The 24,208-nt window shown below is 47.4% G+C and overlaps 1 protein-coding gene across 3 annotated transcripts in view; it reads left to right on the top strand.

The window, feature by feature from the left end:
- The window catches only part of LOC119402024 (CUGBP Elav-like family member 2), a 597,777-nt gene that overhangs the window by 70,611 nt on the left and 502,958 nt on the right, over positions 1–24,208 (top strand). The window lies entirely within an intron of this gene.

Here is a 24,208-nt window from a genome sequence, read left to right on the forward strand (position 1 = left end):
TATATATATATATATATATATATATATATATATATATATATATATATATATATATATATATATATATATATATATATATATATATATATATATACGTGATCTGTCGTGTTTATAAGGAAACCCACAATGATGTACTTGTTACTTTGACATAGTCTGGTCCAGCAGACGAAACGTTAGTGAAAATATACAGTGCCAATCTATATCTATACTGGTGAAAAAAAAAATAGCACTTCAACTGTTTTTCTATTTTTATTGCTAAGCTTTACTAAGAGCCAGCTCTTTGTACGTGTCACTTCAGCTTGGCACAGTATACCTTAGACCATGCAATGCATAACGTTCGCGTGTGCTCGAAGGCCCGACTTACGCCTTTTAATGAGCTGGTCCGAGTCCGGCCCGGCCCGCAGCCTCAAGCCCGGGCCCGGCCCAGGCCCGCGGCTTCAAGCCCGGGCCCGGCCCGGGCCCGCACTTTCAAGCCCGAGCCCGGCCCGGGCCCGCCGGAAATCGCTTCGGACGGCCCGGCCCGGCCCGCGGGCCGGGCCGGGCCCGGGCTTTCGGGCCGGCCCGGGCCCGTGCAGTGCTCTAGGCGCGGCCTCAGAGCTGCTATACGAGGGGCGATTGTTTTCTGCGCATGCTTCCCATGTAATCTCTCGTGCCTTGGTCGCTGGGCAGAGCCCGCCGCCGATAACGGCCGTCTCTAGATGGAGGCTGGTCGTTCCACATGGCTGGCCGCTGCCGCAGTTATCGGCTTGACAAGCTGGCGCCCAAGAGGGCTGGGAAACAGGCCAAGAAAAACAAGAAAAAACATGTGCACTCAGTGGAAGACGACGACGTCACTCGGTGGTTTTTTTCCTGCGAACTTTGAAGAGGGAAGCGCTTCGTTTGTGTTGGATCTTGTTGGACAGTTTTTTTTTTCACGTATTTTAGACGCGTAAGTGGCTTGATTGGACAATTTTAATGAATTGAATTGCCATATTTCCGTTGCCATCTGGAGTCGCAAAGATTTCTCGCGCAACCCGACCTTGTGCCTTAGCAAGCGAGAGCTGTTGAGCTTGAGGACGCGGGTTTGATTTCCAGCCATGGCTGTCGCATTTCGGTGAGGGGTGAAATGCAAGTACAGATTGGGGTGCACGTAAAAGAACCCCGGTTAGTCAGGATCAGTCCGGAGTCCGCCACTACGGCGTGCCTCATAATAATATCGTGCTTTTTACACGTGAATCCCCGTGAATTTTTATTGTTATTTTCTAGGAAATAAAGTAAAGTATTCATTTCGTTCACGTAGTAAGCCTAGTGAATGGCGAGGAAAAACTGAGGTGCTGGGAAATAGTTTGTCTTTTATTAACTAACATGTGACAAGGCTGACCAAGATTAGCCAACGTCATCATTAGTCATGAACAGCTCGTACCAATAAGCCACCATTAGCCATACCTAGCTGACATTAGCCAACGTTGTCAATTATCGCACGGTTACTTGTTGCGACAGCTGTGTAGTTTGGTTATTGTGGGAAAAACAGCGCGCAAACGTACATGGCGTAGAAAGGTAACAAAACACGAGCGCTGACCAAGGTTAACCAACGTCGTCATTAGCCATGAACAGCGGGTATGATTAACACAACACAGCGCTTGTGTTGCGTTAACTTTCTTCTTCCTGTTTTGTTTGCGCGCTGTCTTTCTCATAATGTATCACCAACTCGCCCAACTTTCAGTCTCGCATAGTTTGGTTAATTGCTGCAGCAACTGTATCATCTTCTTTCTTTCTGCGCAGTGTTTATGTAATTTGTAACGCCTTATTGTTATTATACACGAACACACGCTTTTCCCCGAAGGTCGCGGGATCGAATACCGGCCGCGGCGGCTGCATTTTCGATGGAGGCGAAAATGTTTGAGGCCCGTGTAATCATGTCTCATAATCATGTCGTGGTTTTGGGATGTTAAACCCCAACAGTTATTATTTTCCCCGGAGACATAGCGAAAGAAGGGAAAGTCTGCCTGCAGCTCGGCACTCGACGTCACGTGACCTGAGCAGAGGCGTCACGCGTTACGTCATTCGTAGAGCGGCTCGTCGATGTCGACCCACGCTCTGGCAGTATGGTGACGCCGGCAAAATAGTGAGATCCGCGAAGCGGCACGGTGTGGATTACTGGCCCCACAGTGACACGGTACAACCGATGACACTGGCAAAGTAGCGTTACTTAAGCAACGTCAGGCAGAACCATGCCTTTCATTCAAATCGTACGGCGGTGGTATGACGTCATGCGCGACGTGTAGGTCACGTGATCTGGAGCTGTTTGGATTGTTGAAGGCGAAGAATTGATACGGGATTCTGAATGGCGAGTAATTGCCTGACTGGGTCGCGCCATCCTGTCATCGAAGCAGCGACAGGAAACACAATGAATAGTAACCGCTAAAAGCAGACAACCAACCAAAACGTCTTGACCAGCGCATACTTATGCTTTACAGGTGAAAGGTGACAGTAGAGCTCGTTAAGCTAAATTGTAACATAAAGCGGTATTATTTACTATGCATGAAATAGTACTAACAAATAATAGGCGCAAACAGTGGCGTAGCCAGCATAATATGACACTCGACCACATCCTCCTGCCCTGCCCCCACTTCAGATCATGGAGGTGCCCCCCACCCCCTCCGAAAAAAAAACTTACTGCCTACGCCCCTGGGCGCAAATATTCTTGCGAAAGAATGCTCGCGCCTTAAAAAGAACAAAAATTCTTTTGGTAGTACAAATGCTGGTATATAGCGACATCTTGCGGCGTATTGTTCAACCGGAGCGAGCCCTTGGAAAACCTGGAATTTCCCGCGCTTCTCGCTTGAACACGGCCCCAGTAGGTGTCGCCACCGACGTTGTTGTTGCGAACAGCACCTTCGTTTCTTTCGGTATTCGGCTACGTAGTACCTCCACACTGCTCTCAAGTAAGGCATTGGAACGGTCACCACAGGATGATTAAACGTGGGGACAGTAGGCGACTGTATGCCAACGCTCGTACGTTTCGTAACTGCTCACGGAGGCATCAACTGCCTCGGTGGCGGTAGCGCTACCGAACAGGCCGCGCTGCACAGAGCGCTCAGATAGATAAGCGCACAATGTCGGCTGGCGGAGTGTGTGTGTTAGGCGGTGGTTAAGTGGCCTGCAGAAGATGTTCGCTTCTGGCAGAGCAAAAAGAAGAAAGAAAAAATAAAGATAAAGGGACCTGCTTCGTTGGGCGACGACGCGTTGGTAGGCGCTCTTAATGAGGAAAGATTACCTCGCACCATTTAGCGGGGCTCCGCGTGGAGATGGGGGGTGTCACGATGACTTTGGTCCTCTGTTAACTGGAGGTGTGAGGACAAAAAAAAAAAAAAATGGAAGTGGTCTACTTGGTCTTTCTTTCGATCCCGTGAATAATAGAGTGTGCGGACTCGGGCTGCGCTACTGTGCGTGTTGGTGAAAGGAGCGATTGGTTTTTGCGAGAATAGCTACCGAACAAGAAAAAAAAAAAAAAAAAAAAACGGGTGCTAAGTGGCTTTGCGGTTTTGTTGGTTACTGCGTAAGAGTAATTAGTCTCTGAGAAAAGAGAAAAAAAAAAGTCCTTTCTCTTTTTTTTTTTTGTTAGTCCCGACTTGCCACGTATATTACTCTCTTTAGAGTAACGTGAACTCTCTTCGGAGATCATTGTAGTCTTGGCGGAGAGTCGTGACACCCGAAAGAGAGTTAACGTATCCCTTAAAAGAGAGTCGTATACGACAAGTCGGGACTTACCGTAAAGAACAGAGCATACTTTTTTTTTCTTCTTCTCAGAGTGTACACTGCATTGGCAGTTCTCGAGAACGGTGAGAGAGAGAGGGGAGTAGAAAGGAGCTAACGTGAGAAAGTGATTTTCCGCTTTATTATACTTTTCATCGTCGCAGATTTCGCGCTGTGCGGGGAATGCTTATGGCACTTTTGTCGGCCAATCAGGATCGAGAACCGCATGCGTGGAGGCGTGTCGTTCTTGAGGAAGCTTTCGCAGTGTAGTCTGAGTTTGGTACTTCGTCGGCTGGAAGCATTGAAGACCCAGCCCGCACCGACCCTCTTCCCTGTTCATTGGCGTAGCCCGGGGTGGGAGAGGGGGGGGGGGGGGTTGCTGGGTATATATATAGACGTACACATACATGTGTACCCTCCCCCAAAAAATATTTCTGACTACACTCCTGTGCTGCTCCCTTGGCAAAAAAGAAAGAAAATGAAAGAAAAGAAAACACTCCGAGGAGATGTTGGGAGTTCCGCAATTAAATGCGTGATCGTATCAGTAGTAGAATATTCATGTGCTTCGCCGCATGCTTAGTCGAAGAGTAAGCATACGTGCATACAGAGAACTTTATTGGAGTCCCGAGGGACAAGATTGAAAGAGGCCGAGGGACCTCCGTAGTCAGGTCGGTGGCTCCACCCACCGCTGGACTGCTTCATTAAGGACCCTTTAACCACATTTAACGAAGAGTAAGCAGTAAACAATTTTTCTCGGCGACTCTAATCTGACCTCGGCACATCGCGTTTGTCCCCAGTCCTCTCATGCGGGTTTTTCGATTTGGTGGATGTGTCGTGCGCCAGGCCCGTAGCCAGGAATTTTTTTCGGGGTGGGGGGGGGGGGGGCACTTTCTGAAAGCCTTGACTATTTGAGGAAAGGCCTATTTTCATTATTTATTTGCGGTAAAACACCATGTATCATAAAAATTTCGAGGGGAGCCCCGAAACGAAAGAGCTATATACAGTAGTTGGGGGAGGAGCATATGGGTTCTTGCATTGGTTTGGGAGGAAGGAAGAGATGGCTTGTAAACGGTTGGATGTGTACAATGACGTTTGCTGAAATAAGAGGGGAGATGGGGTACATTAATGATGTTCGTCGCCGATGTTAAGCTTTTTTTCTTTCTTGCTGATCGCCACATCTCCATTGTGACTGGGGCCTCTCCCTGAGAGGAGGTAAAAAAAAAGAAAAAAGAAAGGCACTGATGAAGTGAGTAAAGCAATTCAAAACCAACAGAAAATAAGCCAAGGAAGCGCGTATAGAGTTCGGGCGCTGCTTTGCTATGCAAATGGCTTTTCATTAGGGAAATGATGTTGTCGCTGCTGTGAGTTGAAACGCGTTATCGCCACTGTACACGGCCCAGCCCCTGTACCGCTTTCGATGGGATGGCTGCTTTTCTATGGTGCGCGGATATCTCCCTCTTGTGTAATATGTGTGCTGTAGCGTGCTTTTGTCTTCGATCGGCCATTCTCTTCGCCTTTAGTTCGTTATTCTTGCTCGGCTCGGCTCGGCTCGATTGGTCGGCGTTAAAGCTAATTTCTGATCCGATTCCAAGCGGGCCCTGTGCGTTTTGGCGGCTACATTGTAAGTTTTTCCAGCTTACCTCGCGTTTTTTTTAAAATTTTTTATTGTTGCAACTAAATAATGGAATAAATTCACTCCGTAACCGGCGCCTCCGCTATCGTCGATATTAGCATTCGACTCGCTCTCTGTAATATGCCGCTTATGCGGTGCCTGTGTTATCGGTTATCTTTCATCTGTGTCCTTTTTTTTTTAAGTAATTCTTTCTCCCATATGCAGTCACCATTTGGGGCCGGGAGATAAGGAGTTATTTTAATCCCACGTGCGGGCGGCGTGCCTTGCACGACGCGCTTAATGTATACGCGAATTTCACGCTTTCGATAACCGAATAATGAAACGACGAGAAAGGAGACTCATCGAAACAATATTAGAAAAGAAAAGAGTAAAACTGCGTCATGCGCAAGAGAAACGCTGTATCTATAAGTGTTTGTCTTTATTCGCGCAATATTGTTACAATGCGATATGGATACGAGCTAGTGCGGTGCTGTCCGAAGATAAAAGACTATGCGAGTGGGCGTGAAGAGCTTGTGCGTGGGACAACTGCGATGCATGCGGAATACCGCCACAAAATTTTTATTTGCACAGACCGTGGTTCCGTTCCTTCCCCTAAACGTTCCTATTGTAATCAAGCACAAACCATAGAGCACTTCTTTTTTTTTTTTTTCGCAGAATGTCGCAGGTATCAATATGAGTGACACATTTGTGAAACCACCTTTCCGAATACTTGGGTTTCAGCTTTCTGCATCCGTATTTATTCTCCTTGGTCGCGTCGGCACTGGGCTACTGCAACAGGGGAATACATGATGCCTTATTTAATTTTATGAACTTAAGATAATACCTTGCTGTTAATAAAAGTACATATTTATTGTTATTAGTTTATCCTGTTATTTATTCAATGGTCTTATTCTTGGTTTTTTTATTTATTGATTTATTACGATTATTTTTTAATTCGCTACATATTAGTCAAGAGAGATTTAACTATTTTTTTATTAGCATTCAATTAAGAAACCATGCGAAACACTATAATCCTTTCGCTTGTCTGCAAGTTATCTTTCTAGCATTTCTTTCTTTTTTTCCCACAAGTTCTACGGCCGCATGATTAATGGCCGATCACCCGTGGTGGGTTGAGTCTTACCTCTATAGGATGCAACCTACTAATCAAGCTCCTCAGCCATCTTGGTTGGCTGCCGCTATACTGTGGTATTCATGTGATATGTCATTGGGCAGGTCAGTGTGTGGCAGGTCAACTAGCAAGGGCAGGGCATGTAGCGCGTATGCAAGATAACCGCTGGTCATTAAGAGTCGCAGACTGGATTCCAGGACAAGGCACAGTCACTAGGGGGAAACAGAAAGTTAGGTGGGCAGATTAGATTAAGAAGTTTGCGGGTGGTAACGTGGCAGCAGCAAGCACAGGACCGAGATATACCTTTGCTGTGCAGTGGGTGCAGTGCGGATAATGATGACGATATTGTGGTAAACACCCATCAAATCGGCATCTCGCCTCCGTCAAAATGTGGTGCTTCGCAGTAGTGCAAGGGGCTCTGAATTTTTTTTTTCAGTTCTGTTCCTTGCAATGAAAAAAGCTGGGATGTGTGATATTTTCGGCAGCGGTATCACAGTGACCACCACAACGTGGACGCCAATATGCGCGACTATATAGTGTGGAACAAAGTTTGTTGGTGGCGGCCGCGATTTTGCCGCACGTGATGCCGTGCCTCGCGCTCGAGCGAAGGCAGCCAAAAGCCCCGGCGTGATTAATGAACTTCTTCGTAGTTAGCACCGCGTGGCGCGAACGTGCTTTTCTTTCCATTGCTCGCGGTGCCGAAAATTGCGGGCTGTATACTATTCGTTCCTTCGTGAACAACGCGCGGTTTGGGCGTATACCCTAGGAACCAGATGGATAGACGGACAAATAGATATGTAGATAGATGTATATGCACATAGACGAATATATAGACTATTAGACCGATGTGTAGATAGACATATAGGCAACTATGTAGATAGATGGTCAAATATATAGACAAATAGGCATATGTATAGAGAGACATACAGACAAATAGGCAGACAAATACGCAGATATATAGATAGAAAAACATGTAGATATATGGATAGACTAATAGACAAATAGACAGATAGAGAGGCGTATAAATGGATGGACAATAGAAAGATAAAGAGAGAGAGTGAGGGGTCATGTGACACGAGCCCTCCTCCTCCTTTCTGTCCTTTCCAGGCAACCGCACATGACAGGGCTACCATTTGACACCAGCCCTATTAATGGGTTGTTCTGCAAGCTCTGTTACTGATGCTTTGTAAGACAAGGGTTGTTCGTGTTCGAAGACATTTTCGTTCATTCGCGTCATCGTATTTTATTTTCTTTCATTATTTTCTTTCTTTATGAAAGAAACTAATGAAAGAAATATGAGAGATAATGAGGCGAAGGGACGATCAAATATTTTCTTATGACGGCGGGTTCGATCCCGGCCGCGGCGGTCGCATTCCGATGCATGCAAAATGCTAGTATATATAGAGACCCGTGTACTTAGATTTATGCGTACGGAACCCCAGGCGGTCGAAATTTCTGGAGCCCTCCGCTACGGCATGCCTCATACTCATATCGTGGTTTTGGCGCGTAGTACCCCAGAAATTATTTCTATGTACTTGGGTTTTTGTGTACTCGGAGCCGTTATCGAATAGTCCGGGACCGCGCCTCAGAGAGCTGTGTGTGAGCATTTTGCAGCAAGTCGGTCTCCGCTCTTGTAGAGTGCGGTGACAGACTGAATTAGGACGTTGTCGCGGGCGTATACCGGCGATCGTTTACTCCGAAGCCATGTCTGCCAAGTCTCCCGATTCGTCCGGAAAACTCCCGGATTCAGAGCGATCCTCCCAAATTTAGGGTCGTGGCCGTAAATCTCCCGGAAAACAGCCGCGACCCCACCGCGAAAGAAAATAACTGAGGACAGCTGTTCTAAACTTTTCTGGCCTTGTTATACCGCGCGCGAAAAGCTTTATATATATATATATATATATTATATATATATATATATATATATATATATATATATATGTCACTTTCGCCGCATTACACCAGCGTCATGCGGAAAAGAGTACTGAGGTTGGGAAGAGACTATTAGCTCTCGCGAGAAACGTAACGGTTTGTTCTTCAGTTACACACGGGTGCACGCGCCCAATCCAATTCAATCAATCAATCAATCAATCAATCAATCAATCAATCAATCAATCAATCAATCAATCAATCAATCAAGCAGCTTTTATTTTCGTCATAAACAAAACTGGGTAAAGCGAATAGTAGAAGGCCAAAGAAAACGAAGAAAAAAAAACCGCTCCATTTACGCAGCTTGACTAAGACCCGTGGCTGACGTCTGAAAACATTGCTGTATATTACGTTGCTGCGGCCCTGGGAAACGATGAATAAGAACGCACATCAGTAGAGGGAACTAGGACTTGTTGTTGAAGCATTATGAAACACACAGCGCAAGTGTATACGACCAGGACACACCGGGTCGTGTGTTCCTTTCTGTGTCCCGGTCGTGTATTTGCGCTCTGCGTTTCATGATTCATAACGCACACCACTTTTCTTTTTTTTTTCTTTCCCGTCCCTTCCTCCTCGCCCCCGCTTCACGAATGTCCCGAATTTCGAGATCGCCTGGTTGGCAGGTAGGCTTAGCTGATAGGGAGTGCCCTGTCCGTCGGCTCCGTGTTTCGTAATAGCCGAGTAGGCAAACACCGCGACGTTGCGGCTTACTCCCACTCTCGCTACCACAATCTGCCATTGAAAAATAATAAAAAAAAAACGTGTGCATCCAAGATCGGTCTTTCTCAATTTTCGATATCGCGCAATCTTCCCGCTCAAAAAAAAAAAAAAGTAATGGCAAGATGCGCTCCGTGTTCGTTTGTAGACAGCAGCATTCATGGTCGCTTGCTCCGGCGCATGCGTGCCATAAGTTTACACAAATCATGTCGAAAGACCCCGACTGCTACATTGTGTAACGTTGTGTATGGTTTCCACGCAGTGCTCGAGCTGCAGTGCACCCGCAGTTTGTGTAACATTAGCGCGAGTTTAAACGTGAGAAAGTTGCAAACGACTGTAGATTGCGTTCTTGCGTGTCTTACGTTTGCCAGCATTCCTAAACGGGCTTTCATTCGGGCTGTTTAAACGGTACGTTTGAGACTGTTTAGCACGCGTATAAACTGGGCTGTGCAGCGAGTGTACATTGGACGCCCGTGTGATTTATGCGGAACGGGCGTTCTTATCTCACTTTTATTAGTTTGTCTAGTAGCACACGTTTAAGGGCTAGTCGTTGCATTGTTTCGAAATGGAATGATTGCGCAAGAAAACACTTGAATGGCGCAGGTGTCGTCGTCTCTGTCTCTTGAGTGCTGTGTTTTTTGCGCAATCCTTCCTTTATTAGTTTGCTTTAGTATGCTTGGAAACTGTTTAGCATTAGCGCAATACGGGGGGCGTAAACTTGAGCACGTTAATCACAACTGGATGGATGCTATGCGCGTCCCCTTTATACCGGGGTGGGAAGCATTGCGCCACGCAGCTCACTTTTTTTTTTAACTTGGCCTAATGCTTCGTCTACCCGAATTAAAGTTTTCTTCTTATTGAAAGAAAGGCTTATAAATACATAGCTTAACTATCTGCGTTTTACGGTTGTGACCTTGGTTTCCATAGCATTAAATTTTGTCCTATGCCTCCCTACTCTGCAGCCACCGACCCTCCTACCATCTTTTACTCATACCTATCGTGGAACTGTTCATCTCTCCAGTGCTGTCCCTAAAACCCTGGGCCTCATGTAGGCCAGTGACCAAACACACACCCGGGTGGACCTCTTCATATTCCATTAAAACGTATGCTGTCATCTCCATAGCTTTCCCCGCTGCAAGTACAGACGGGTCCACTGTTAAAGGGAACACTTGCGTTTCCGGTATGTCCTGATTTCGCTCTCCTGCAAAAGCCTAGTGGCTTAGATTTGGATAATACCACTGGCGGGTGACAATACTACTGGTGGCTGACAGTTTCGAACCCTTATGATAGACTAGTAACGTGCACGAACAATCTTTGCGCATCCACTAGCCGTTAGGGGGCCAACAAAATTAAAGTTGCTCCTTCGAGTGTTCCCTTTAACAGTGGACCGTACTGTGCATCTGTATTCTTATACTGAATCTCGCTTTATAACTGCGTGTTCTAAGACAACTCGACCTGTCTTGAAACAGTAAAACGCTTCAGTTTAGGCTATCATAAAATGCTTCCTACATTGTTTTGTCTTTGCGCTATCGGTGTTACTTAGCGTTTGTATATCTTTTTATTGGATAGCAATTATATGGACAGTCTCGGTTGGTTTTTGCCGTCCCCGTCGTCATGCACCGTACATGTATAAGTATGTATATATACAAGTCCCAAAGAAAAATAATTCAGAAAAATGCTTCCGAAGCGCGGAATCGAACCAGCAACCTCTCGCTCCGCAGCGCGTGGCGCTAACCATTACGTCACAAAGAGTAGATGCTTAAGATAGCTAACGGCGAGCGTTATATACGCACCCTTTACCGCTGGCAGGACTCGGAGACGGCAGGCGCTTATAAGTGTTTCTTCATTACCAGCGAGATGGCGCGAGGAGCGCAACGGGCGTAGAGAGCCTTCATGTGCGCGCCTCAGTGCCTCCAGGCACGGAGGCGCGCACATGAAGGCTCCCTAAAGGGGCGCATTTAAAAGTCGTCGGCCAGCTCGCTCGCTTCTTCTAATATTTGCGCAGGGAGGACCTTGCCCTTCCGCTGTCTGCTCGCGGACAACTTTTCTTGGCAATGAAGGCAAAGCTACGGGGGCGGAGCGTCTGCACATGTACTGCTACGCGAAGTAGTCCGGTTCGGCGCGCGTCTCGTAACGCCGTGGAAAGTGATGGCTAGCGTTACATTTCGACGCAAACGCTGCTTAGCGTCTAAGGTACTGGTAAAAGGCGCGACTTTTTCATGCACGCAGAAACGCAAAGTGACAACGTATAAAGTAAAAGAAATACATATATCTCGCTTGTGAGCGCTGCTTTCCGTCTCAAAAAGCTACATGTAGAAAATGGAGGAGTATATTATATATCTCACGCAGAAAATAGGGACGCAATTGTGGGACTACATTCAATAGCGCTAGGATACGTGCATTGTGGCTCTGTAGACTTCGCTTGATTGCCAAGAAAAGTTGTCCGCGAGTATACACTCTAAGCCAAAAGAGAGCAACGGGGGTGTAGGGGTTCCTCCTTTGAGGGAGCACGTGCATTGCCACTCCCATTACTCTCCTAAAAGGAGCAACGGCAAGGGGACGAACCGTTGCTCTCCTTGAGGACCAACTGTTACTCCTTTCTGATGCTCCTCAAGGGAGCAACGGATGCTCCTTCCCGTTACTCCTTAGTTTCTTCTTGGGCCGAAAAAAAAATTCGTTTTTGATTGACTTCTAGAGCACATTGAGGTTTATACACATGTTTGTTTGGATGTACAAATGATACACAGACATCTAGTTCAGAAAGAAATTTCGGAAAATTTGCAACAAACACACAGGATTCGAACTCGCGACCACTTAATCACCAGGCGCGCACGCTAACCACTGCGCCACCAAACGCTACGGCGCCGCCTGAAAGGAAACGGGGTTATGTAGGTACCGACGGGTCGTTGCGCGTTCTGACATGTTAGTGAAATGAGTATAGGCGTGCAGAACCAGTGGTGATGTTCGAAAGGGAATAGAAGGTAACAATGTATACATCTGAAAACGTCAAGGCAATGAGTCTCTCGCGAAAACACAGGCTTTGCCGTGCTCCCTTTGCGCTAGCTAAAAGGCCAGTGTTTTTTTTCTTTTTTTGCCCGGAGGTGTGTTTTCTTCTTCTTTATTATCATTGTTATTATTAATATCAATATTAATAATATTATTTTTTGCGGAAGAGTCGCCTCCCCTTTGAAAAGACAACACCGCCCGAGCTGATAACGTCCGTTTGCTCTGAGATTAAACACAAATTCAAACTACCGGACCCGATTGCGATAACTGTCCTCCCGCCAAAATCAGCCAGTGACAAGGTAGAGATGAGGGGGTAGGGGAGGCAGCGGCGTTAGCTCGCTGTCAGTCTCGTTGTCAGCATAAAACCGCAAATGTAAAGTCTATCAACTGTGTACTTCTCTCAACCGCTTGTTTGTCGCGAAGTATACACGGAGTCTCGCGAAGCTTCGCATTTTATTGCCACGCTCTCAGGCTATATATTTATGCCAAATGTTATACGCAAACACGCCATTTGACTTGCGACGACAACAGCTTCAGGTGCTGGCGTTCTAGTGCAACCATGCCTTTTATTGGGCGATTTTAGCTTGTATTGTGGGTTTTTGGCTTTACGTTACCGTGTTACGAGTTGCCGGAACGAATCTGCGCATACGCGGGCCTTTACGGAACGTGAACTACTCTCCGGATTGGCTTTACGTTTACGGCCCTATCTCGAAAATCCACATTCGTTCGCGGCTACTCGCGATACCCGCTTTGCCGAGGCTCCAGCTGCCGAGTAAAAATAAGCCGAAGTGCGAGCGGTAATTGCGATCACTTTGTTTCAGCGGCTAGAGTCACTAGAGTGACCTAGAATTAGAATACCGAAGCGGTAAAAACGTGAGAAGCCTTGACATAAATACCCCGGCAGGCTGAATAGGTGACGCCATCTAGCGGCAACAAGATGAAGCAGGCAAGCTAAAAATTGTTATTTAAGAAACATCGTGCGTTCCACTTCTGGTGTAAATGCCTTGCCGCGGCATTATTACGAATGAGTTACCTTTTCAATCATTTTTTTTCCTCTAAAACACTAGGCGAAAACAAACGTGTCTACGACTATGGTTGCACGAAGCGTCACAAGATGGCGACACCATCGTCGGATAACCCGGTATTCTACGCTAAAAACCCCTCGAGATATTTCTGCAGCGGTTATACAATCTTATATAAATTAAATATAATTTAAATGCCGTTATCATCAACATTTCATGGTTTATTCAAACGTAAAGGTATCCGTTTACGTACGGGGAGGTAAAACCTTTCTACCGGTAACACGGTAACATTAAAAAAGTTCACGTACAAGCCAAATGTCCCTATTAGCGTGCGTATCTCTCTGTCCAGTTTACAAAAACTAGTTTCCTTATGCCAGCCCGCAAAAAAATGTGGCCCATGCATCGACCGATACAGGGTGCGTCCTGCAGGAGAGCAGCGGTTGCGCGCCGAGAGAAACTGTTGCCGTTCGTCCTTCTGTTGCTCCCTTCCATCCTAACCCTAAACGCTTACTCCCCCAACTTGAGCCATGTCAGCCATCTTGTTCCAGTTGGTCTTTTTGGGGAGTAACAGTTGGTCTTTAGGACTAAAACCGGCAGTTACTCTCGTTTTTTCCATTTTTGGCTTAGAGTGTAGTTGCTGCCGGGGGGCAGATGTTTATGCACCGTAGCAGCGCGTCCATCACGGGCCGCTTTTCTTGCTATGGCATTCATTGCTTCGCCCTTACGGCGAAACTGTGACTTTTTTTTTTTTTCGTCGCTGTTACACATTAAGTCAAACAGTAAAGCGTTTCGCGTGGTGGCGCCATCTGGTGGCGCAAAGCTCACCCAGACGAGCGCAGCCATTATTGCCGTATCGAAGTGTATGCTATTTCGATATTGGGCCAAGCTTTTTAGCGATGGTGTTAAGCTCGTTGGCACCCGCCGCGGTGGTCTAGCGGTTATGGCGCGCGACTGCTGACCCGAAGGTCGCGAGATCGAAACCCGGCCGCGGTGGCCGCGTTTCGATGGAGGCGAAATGCTACAGGCCCGTGTGCTTAGAGGTATATTTAGGTGCACGTTAAGGAACCACAAGTGCTCGAAATTTCCGGAGCCCTCCACTACGGCGTCTATCATAATCATGTCGTGGTTTTGGGACGTGAAACCCGGTTCGTTGCCTTTGTACGGCAGCGACGACTCATTTAAATATTTAGTCACTGAAGCGCTACGGCGCCCATCCGCCTTGACATTCCTGTTTTGATGTTTGTATCTACGGTTCGGTCTGCTTCACTAGCGTGAGTGCCTCCCTGTTCGGATACTTCGATTCTCCTTTCGCAACACGTAGCTCTCGCAGGCTTGCCAGAGTCTTCCGGCACAGCGTGTGTACTTCGTCGCCCATCTCTGCCTCGCTCGATTGCGACAGCTCTCCTAGCTACCGGTGCACGGCGACGCTTTCTGTGGGAAAGTGCGCGCGTTCCGCTTATCGACGCGAGTGTGGCAAGGCAACCGAGCGTGCACTGCAGGCTCGAGCTCGTCTTCGTGGAGCTCATTCTTTGTCGAGAGCGCGCTCCTTCCGCTTCTAGGAGCAACAAGAAAAGAGAGAGGGAACCGTGACAACCTTTTCCGCGCCGTCGGTCTCTTTAAAAAAGAGGGGAGGGCAGTTATTTGCCGGGTGAAATGAAGAAGCAGCCGACGTGCCGCGCTCGCACCGTAGCATTGGTAGCTCCGAGTTGTGTCGAGTTGTCCTCCCGCCGCCGCCACTTCCCGATAACAAAAGAACCCCTCCTTGGCGCCCTTGTTTCACGGCTCAGTCGCCACGCGACCGCCTCCGCGCTCTGGCGAGGGCTAGGTTTTAATTTGGGCGCGCCGGACTCGGCAGGGGCGGGTGTGGCTGCCTTTGTGTCGTCCTCGGTCCCGTTCTCTTTGTCAGCGGCGAGCTTCTTTTGTCTCGGCTCGAAGTCGTCTCAACGCTCGCGCGAATGTGTGCTCTCGCGGGCTGCTAACTCGAGTGGCGTTTTGATCTCCATCGAAAAGACTTGGACTTGCGTGCCAGGGTTGCATTCAAACGATGGAAATAAAACAACAAGCTTGTCAGCGCTTGTCCCGTGGTCTTCGTTCCTTTGTTGTCCTCGTTCAAATCGCGCTGTTACGTCATCATCTGTTCTGATGGAAAGATAGGAGCGTGCGCATGCAGTGACAAACACGCTGCTCTCCAAGTTTGCGGAGAGTCTGGACAGACGCGCCAAGCAGCTACGCAGGAAGTTTCGGGGCTTTGCGTAGTATTATCAAAGCTACTGATGACGTTGTCCTGCTTGTCGTTCTCTGCGCACATCTCGCTGTTTTAGCATGCCGAGTTTTCTTGTCGCCGTGTTCCTCCGTTTGCATACTTTACGCGGACAGCTTTCCCCCAAACTTTGCTCATTGATGGCGGCGCGCTTTCTTTTTTTTTAAACAGCGAAGCGGTTGTAGCTCGCCGTAGTTACTCTGGTGTTGCGAAAATTTCCACAGGTGGGCATGCGCCACTGGAATTGGACAAGCCTCACTACCGAGTAGAGCCAGGCACGTAGGCAGGGGGGGGGGGGGGCGGGCCCCCCCCCCCCGAAATTCGTCCATCGTTTTATATTCCCGGGCAACTTTTTTTTCTTTTTGCCATGAAAAGACCTTCTTTCGAATAATTAGGCCTTGCCCCCCCCCCCCCCCCCCCCGAAAAAAAATCCTGGCTACGTGCCTGAGTAGAGCAGCTGCGAGCGTTAAACGAAAACTCTGCTCGGTGAAGTGGAGCACGTTAAGCACGCGAGAGAGAGAGAGAAAGGGAGAAACAGATAGAAAGAAAAAAATGAGAGGGAGAGAAAGTGAGAAAGGGAGAGAAATAAAGAAACAGAGAGACAGAAAGAGAGAAATAGAGAGAAATAAAGGGAATAAAGACATAAAAAGATAGAAAGACAGAGAAAGACATACAAAGAGAGAGAAAGACAAAAACACACGTACAAACAAGACAAAAGAATAGAGAAATAAAGAGAAACAAGGAAAGAGAGAGAAAGAAGCACAGAGAAATGAAGAAAGGGAAGATAGAGAAATAACGATAGAAATAGAGATAAACAAAGATATCGAAGCACAGAGAAAGAAAGGGAAGAAAGATAAATAAGCATAGAAAGAGAGATAAACAAAGATGAAAGGAAGAAAAAAATAAGAGAAACACGGAAGCCCACGCAGCTGCGCTCTTCCTTTAGGCATGGCACCACTAGTGCAAAGCTGCCATAATTTTTTAACGTGAAAGCTGCTTCTCCGCGGACTCCACCCAGAATTTACTGACGTCATTTCCGTCACGGACATTACGTTGCACCAAAACATTCGCAAAAGGCACGTCCGGCTCCCGTAAATGGATACAGCTGTGCGATTCAATAGAGAATCAGCAGTGTATGTTTGGAAGTTTTCGTTTTATCACGCTCACGTACTGCCGACTTGCCGCTGCCGCACATATCTTAAATACATGCATGAAAGTCTGTATTTTATTTTGTTTTGGTTCAAGCGGTTATCGAGCTGTGGTTACAGAGAGACGGGGCTAAGCCTAACCGTTTTTTTCTATTCCCACTTTTCTCCGCCAGAGATGAAATAAAGTTTGATTCGTTTGTGGGCCTTAATGTGACTTTCGTTTCCTGGTTCGCCGGCACCTTTCTTCGTCATCCCTACTGAAGCGTTTCGAATGCCGTTCCAATAGTTCTGTATGTTTCCGTAAGTAGGGTGTATCGCCTTATTATTACTATTGTTGTTATTGTTATTATTAATATTATTCTTATTATTTGGTTTGGATACATAGAATGCACGAATACACAGAGGAAATAGGGAGGCAACAGGCTTCGAGTGATTGGATCACGCAAATCTTCCATAACCGTTATATACGTTGGTCACTGCGTAGGTCGAATTCACCGAGCGCGTTTGGTTCTTCGATGCGAGAAAACTTCCGCTCCGCTTCGCGATACTGCTCCGGGTGGCGTGAAGGGGCACAGGAGAAAGGAGCACGGAGAAAGAAAGGGGAAAGGGAAGGGGGGAGGGGGAGCATGACGTATGAAGCCGTTCTCGTTCCCTGGCAAAACTGGGCCGCGCGACTTGGACGACAGCTCAGCGAAACTTCTCGAGAAACAGCCCTCATATTGAGATGCAGACACGGCTGGATTGAAGCTCGAAGCGAAGAGTAGGTCTCTCTCTCACTCTTTCTCGCTCGCTCGCTCGCTCGCTGGAAAGCTGGCCCTGTGGATGTAGCGCCCACTTCCATAATATGGGGGCCAACTTTTCACGCTGTCGCGCTGCTTCTGCGCTACGCTGAAAGTGCGTCCCCGCCTTCGCCACCCTTCTTATCCCTCCCTACTCCCCCTTTTTCCGTCTTCGTTTCCCTAAACGCCAGTTCGAGTAAGACAAGTCGTGCGCGAAAACCATGTCGCCCTCCGTCGAGAGAAATCGCTGCCCTCTCCACCCCCTCCACTCCCCTATTCCCTACTTCCCTAACGCGACTCTCTTCCCTACTCCCCTAACGCGGCTTCAGCTTTCAGTGAGTCCCGCGCTTTCATTCATCCCTCCATGCCACTCCAGCAGCCTGAGATGTGTGACCGCCCTCCTCCTTGGCGTCTTACATGCCGTTACTTCTTTGAGTCCAAGGGTGGGGAGGGTTCGCGTCGCGGGTCGCTGTAACGTTTTGCTCTGGACCAGGGCGTACAGAGAGAGGGAGAGATAGGGAAAGAGGGAAGCGTGAGAAATAGAGCATTGGCGAGGCGCTGGCGTCGATGCGCGATGAGTGAGTGGCGGCGCCATCTGGCGCCGAGCGCAACAAAGTCGACCGCGCGTAAAGTCGGCGAGCTTTGCCGGGTAGCAGTAGCACTCCCCACCCCTCCCCACATCCCACTTGCAATCTCCCAAACCAGTTCTACTATCGCGTGCTCGCCCACGGAGTTTCTGAGCACTCTTTCTCTTTGCTTTTCTCGTCTTGTTTAGAGGAGGGTCGCTTGTTTGTCAGGAGCCCGTAGCTGCGTCGAACCGCCCTGGTTACAGTCTAGTGTATGAACTTGCCGCGCCCCAACAAGCTCTCTTAGCTTCTCTATCTTTTTCTCGGATGTGTTCGATGTGAAATTGGTTTTCGTTCCGTGCGCTTTTGCTTGAGTATCGCGGAAGGAAATGACGTAGTGGTCGAAACGCGGTAGGTGAGTAGGAGTGCTTGAGGCTCTTGCGCTGTAGAAGCATGTCTTATCAATGATTTCAGAAATACTACATCACAGAAGTACTACGTCCCAGAGCACAAGGCATCTTCATTTATTACTCACTCTAAAAAGAAACAAATGACATTACGGGCGGTAAATTCACTGAAATATTTTTTTTTTGTTCGAGAAGCTAGCTTCCCTAGCGTGGCACCTGATGTATGAGACGGAGCATAGACAAAATTCGACCAGGTTCAATCAGTTGGCCATCGTACGCGTCGCGCTGGCGTTGCGGTTTCTATTTCTACCACCTACTGGGAGACCTCTTTACCTCGCATATTCTCGTATTAAGTATAATAATCTTTATCGCTAATTTAGCCCTCGTACAGTTGGTACACGCAACTTGTGAGTCCTGCCCTCCCCGGGCGTCATTGATTCAGTATATAGATTCGATATGGGCTAGAGATCGTCAGGGCAAGGCGTTCTGGTGTCTTAGTTTTGAAGCTCGAGTTCTTGCATTACCCATATGTAACTGTTGTGGTTCCAGTGTTCCTTCCATATGGTGCCGTGGTCGCTGTCACTTTTCTTGCTTCTTAGCGGTGATAACGTCACGCTAAATCTTTATTTTCCCTTAGGTCGCATTGGCGGCGGAATATGACGTTAAAGGGACACTAAAGAGCAAAACGATTTTTCTCGCATTAGTGAAGTAGTCTTCCATGATACCAAAAACACCACGCTTTCTGCGCGAAGACGCTTAATAAGCTAGAAAAACGCTCAAAAAGAAAATACAGGTGGCGACGCCACCTTGGAATTCCCGCACCATTTGCCGTGACGTCACATATTTTTGACGGCGCCTGCTTGGGCCTACGTAGTTCCTAATTGGTCAAATCGAAGTACATTGTCCTCTGAGGGGGCCAGAGACTTGACATAACGAGTTTGTGGAAATTTCGTCGAGCCAGTGGCGCCAAAATACGTTAAATGCTCTTTGAAGTCTTTTACGTCACGAATTACAAAGTTCGGCGCGAAATTTAAAAATGAAACGTTGAACTTGGGTTTTCTCCTCTAATAACAAACCTATGGTGGTCAAATAAACTACAAAAGAGTTCTCCGAGCACACTTTATCAATCTAAACCAATTCATTGTTTCTCTTTAGTGTCCCTTTAAGAACGACAGAGAAGTCCCTTGTTTCATGCACTCCTCCGCGTCCCTCAGTGTTCCTTTCTTGACTAGCTTTTCTTTCATCTCTCTCTCTACCTCTCTCCCTTTCCCTTTGTGTTCTGAACGACATTCTAATCCGCCCGAACGCTGTACCTCGCGGTCGTAACGACGCGTCGACTCGGGGATTAATAAAGGGCGGGACTCTCTTATCTCCGTCCTGCGTCGGTAGCGCGCTAACCCCTCCTCCTTCATTCATTTAGCCATCAATAAAGCCTTTTCTCTCCCTCTCTCTCCTCACATCCTAGACGCGTGCTTGACGAGCATGACCCATTTTTTATCACCTCTCCCTTCCTCACCCTCTGCCGGCTTTTTTTTTTGCTTTTTATTTTCTTATGTCTTCCGGGTCGCCTTGAAGTATCGTCGCGGGCCGGAAGTTAATTTGTCCTGATAGCCGGATTTGGTGATCGTGGCGGCGGTGGAGGGCCGTCCTTTGACGTCCTTAGCGTTAAGCCGGCCGGGATTAGCGAGAGCGCAGCCCGTCCCTCCCCCGGAACTTTGTTTGAAGACCGTGTCTGAAGCGACGGTTCAAGGGAGGGGGGGGGGGGAGAGGCGGCGCGAAACAGAAGATGAGGACGACCAAGAGGAGGAGGGGATAGTAGCTAACTACAGACTTTATGGCCTCGCCAAAGGGATGGAGCAAGCGAAATCTTTCCTTGTTGCTCCTGGTGGATGGCCCCCCTTTTGTTCCGAATTTCTTTTGTTTTCAAGCGTCCGAGTTTGAAAGGAAGAAGGAAGGAAAGGAGGAAGAGGATGACCGGGAGTAAATCTCCGCTCGAGGAGGATACTCTCGGGAAAGAGATGCGATGTGTGGGAGCCGTTGCTGCTGCTGGCAAAATAAGATTAACTTGCCAGATCGGCATGGGGGATAAAGTTGGGGGTCTTGATACCTGTAGAAGGAGCGATGGATTAAAAAACGGATGGGAAGAGGAAAGGTGAAGCGAGCTTCGTGGAGACCGAGTTGTTTTGAGAGGTAAAATAATAAACTTGTAGGGAGATTTTCTTTCACTTTGTATTCTCTTACTATAGCTCGAGGAGGGATTCGAACGCTTAGATAGAGCTCGACGAATTTTTGTTACTTGTTTTTGTCCTCGCTGAACTCGCCGAGGTGGTGTGTTTGGCTGAAGGAAGTAGGGAGAGAGAGAGAGAGCTAGCCTAAGCCCGTACATTATTTTTCGGTCGCGCGGCTGAGACGAGATGAACGGGGCTGTTTGCTTTCCTTCACCCGGATTTTATCCGTCGACTCGCACTGACGAGATTTGGCCCACGAGGCTTGTTTGGAGCGGCGCTTCCTTGATATTTTATTCTTACGATGTTTTTTTAAAGGCGTCCTCAGAGTGGAGAGTTCATTGTTACTCTGGATCAGTTTCTTTTTGGATCTCGTGTTTTTTTTTTTTTTTGTGGATGTTTATAAATGCCGTCTCCGTTCGCTGCTTACTTGTGTCCGGCGAAGCTGAATTGACTTGTCTGCTTCTTATCGTCTGACCTTCAGGCTTATGGTTTCAGGTAACGTCCTTAAGGCTCTTATTCGGGTTCGATACTTTTGTAGCTAGAGCGGAAGATGGAAAAGTGAATCAGAACGGCGCGACTGAGTCGTGACACAGGGCTAGATCAGCGGTCATATCGCGGCTGGCTTTCTTCTTTATTTTGTATTTTGTCTTCATGTAGCAGGTATCTGGCTGTATGGCTGAAACAAGGCAGAAGCCTCTTGGAGCCGTTTGTTTTTCCTTCTTTTATTGCGTCAGATGTTGCAGGAACTTTGCTTCCTGTGAGGCTGGACGGTATCGCGGTGAGTGGCATTTACAGAGGGAAAGAAAAGTGAAAGACTGGAGGCGTATTCAATTGAATACAGCGTCTTCAAGGACCTCTGCTACCCATCTTTTCTAAGATGATGTATGATTATAAGGATTTCTGACCGAATTTTACTACAGTATCTACTCGTACACTAGGAGCACTGTGTAATTGAAATGTCACACGTAGTAAGGATATCAGCCCACTCCTTTAGGATACGATCTCGCGTAACTCTAAACAACGCTGGCGTAAGGGAATGCGGTCGCTACAGGGAACGAAGCGGTTTTCGTGCTATCGTTCGCCTCGATGCGAACTAAACAGCACCACATGGACGGAGCGTAAAATACCACATGGACGGAGCGCTCGTGCTCACAGAGCCTTACACTGACCATCTGGTATATATAGCCATAGTATCCTAAGCCGCCGTTCAGTGCCGGTGGAGATATTTCTGTTTCGTATAAATGAACATTAAACATTAAGAGAATAGGCGTAAATTTATGGTACGCTTGTAGATAGCCCTAAAAGAGACATATGTTTTAATCTAACCTTGCCGAAGATCCAACGACATTTCAATCAGCGCGTCCCAGTTATCATCTGGCACGCTGTGGTATGGGCCATGGGTGTTTCGATAAAACACAACACGCTTAACTCCTAAAGGATGTTTAGTTAGAGCATTACCCCCTAAAGGCTGTTTTGGGGAAGGAAAACACCCTCACACCCTAATTTATGCAAATTTTGGTTAGGCAAAATTGAGGCAAAAAACCAATAAAACGCAATAAAAAATTGGGGGACGCTTAAGCTTCGCCTTTAAGAGTTGAACGCGATAGCGATCACCTGCCCCTAGTGCGCAATTGGAACACTACGAGTGTTTAATAGAATGCGCGCACTAAGGTGTGTGCCTTATGTAATGGGTAGCATGCTTTAAACCAGGGGCAATTATGCGCGAGAAACTTTTTCGAAGTTGCGATGCACCCACTACGTGGTCTTAAGGGAATACGCGCAGTAATGTGTGTGCCTTTTGTAATGGGTGGCTGTCTTTAAACCACCAAGTCGTTATGATATTGACATGGTGTGACGCCCGATGGTGGTAATATTGGTGGTACGCTTGTACCACGCAATATTACTGGGATATTACATCTCGTACTGTGGCACCTGTATACATGGCGCGTATTTTTGGGAAGTATGAAAGTTACTTTCAGTGCAGCTCCGAGCAGAGGCGTGGCTGTGTGGTAGAGCACCTGCTTGCCACGCCAGACGGCCTGGGTTCGATTCTCACTCGGACCCAACATTTTTATTATTTATTTTATTTGCAGCTTTCTTGATTTTTCGGTCACGGACAAGATGACGATTTTTCGCTCACAACCAACGGCGCCGACGCCGACGGCGGAATTTCTGCGATACGAGCTCTTTAACGCTATCGCGTTAAAAGAAGTATGTATGTGCTCTTAGCGCTCTTCCACCCGCATTCTGTAACGGCTCACGTCGATCTGTTTTCTAACCAAATATATAATATGCGGTTCGCGAAGGCTGTGCGTTCTAGCAGATCGTCTCACTAAATCACGTGATTTCAACTGCCGTGTTTGCTTGCATACAACTATTACGAGTACTCGTTAGCGCTAAGTAATCTTGACTAGATTTGGCTAAAGATGACAGAATCACCATTTTTTGTGTTGGCTATGTGCTGTTTTAGCCGCAACATTGCATTCGATCTCCAACTAGTGATCCGAATTCTCTACAATTTCTTTTCTTATTTATAGTAAGGCGTTTTGGCTTGGCACATATTCTGGCATACTGAAACAACTATTGACTAATACGTCACTTGCGGTTATGGTTTGTGGGTGGAAAGTTCCAGAAATTACCCAGTTCGTACCGGTTAGTTATCTCGCCTAATTATCGAATGCGTCGACGAGATAGATGCCTGTCAAGTTACGCCGGCCGATGTTACGTCATGATGTTACGTCATGTGGTTACGTCACGACAGACATCGTGATGGAACTTTGTGTCGTTTACGTCATGGGAACGTTGAGGCAGTTTCCGGAATTGATCTGGGCTGTGGCTCAAGTAGGAGTTGCATAGTTGCACCAAAATGATAAAGCAACAAAAGAAAAAATTCAGAAAGCACTTCTTTACCGGAAAAATTGGGGCAAGCGGAGCTTGGCGTGTGCGTACTTCACCTATAACTTTTCTTTCTTTCTTTCTTTCTTTCTTTCTTTCTTTCTTTCTTTCTTTCTTTCTTTCTTTCTTTCTTTCTTTCTTTCTTTCTTTCTTTCTTTCTTTCTTTCTTTCTTTCTTTCTTTCTTTCTTTCTTTCTTTCTCATTGCGCAATATCTCCCTCCTAACTGTTGCCTCCCTGCGTGCCGGGAATCCACCTCTTTCATTTTCCTGTGCTGCCCTCTGCCGTTTTGATAGGGGTTTGGTAGGGGCCGGAAGAACCGGTATTGCCAGAAGCAAAGCCTCCGAGATGAAGAGACGTTTCGCGACTTTTCCTCAAGGGAAGGGGGGGCATGCGCCGGGGCGTCGTGAAAAAGGCGGATTGGACCTTCACTCACGTGCTTAGCAGCGCGACACTGTTTGTTGCTACAGGCGACAATGACGGTCATGCGTAAACAATGAAAAGCAACAACGAAATGTGCGCATACGAAATGACAACCGACCTCGATAAAAGATTAGATAGCCGTATCCGAAACGTCTGATCGCCCACAAGCCCACGGTTGAAAGAGCATCAATTATTGGCAAACGGCGCATACGTACGCATGTGGCCGGCGCTTCTTCGAAGGTCGCATTTCTGTACACTCGTCGGCGCCGGGGTTTTCGCGTAGAACGCTGCCACCGCCGCCGCTGCAATCTGTAACTCATGACAAGCTTCGCTTGAAAGAAATCCAAGCTTTGA

Source organism: Rhipicephalus sanguineus, chromosome 8 (genome assembly GCF_013339695.2).
Source record: "Rhipicephalus sanguineus isolate Rsan-2018 chromosome 8, BIME_Rsan_1.4, whole genome shotgun sequence".
Classification (NCBI taxonomy): Eukaryota; Metazoa; Arthropoda; class Arachnida; order Ixodida; family Ixodidae; genus Rhipicephalus; species Rhipicephalus sanguineus.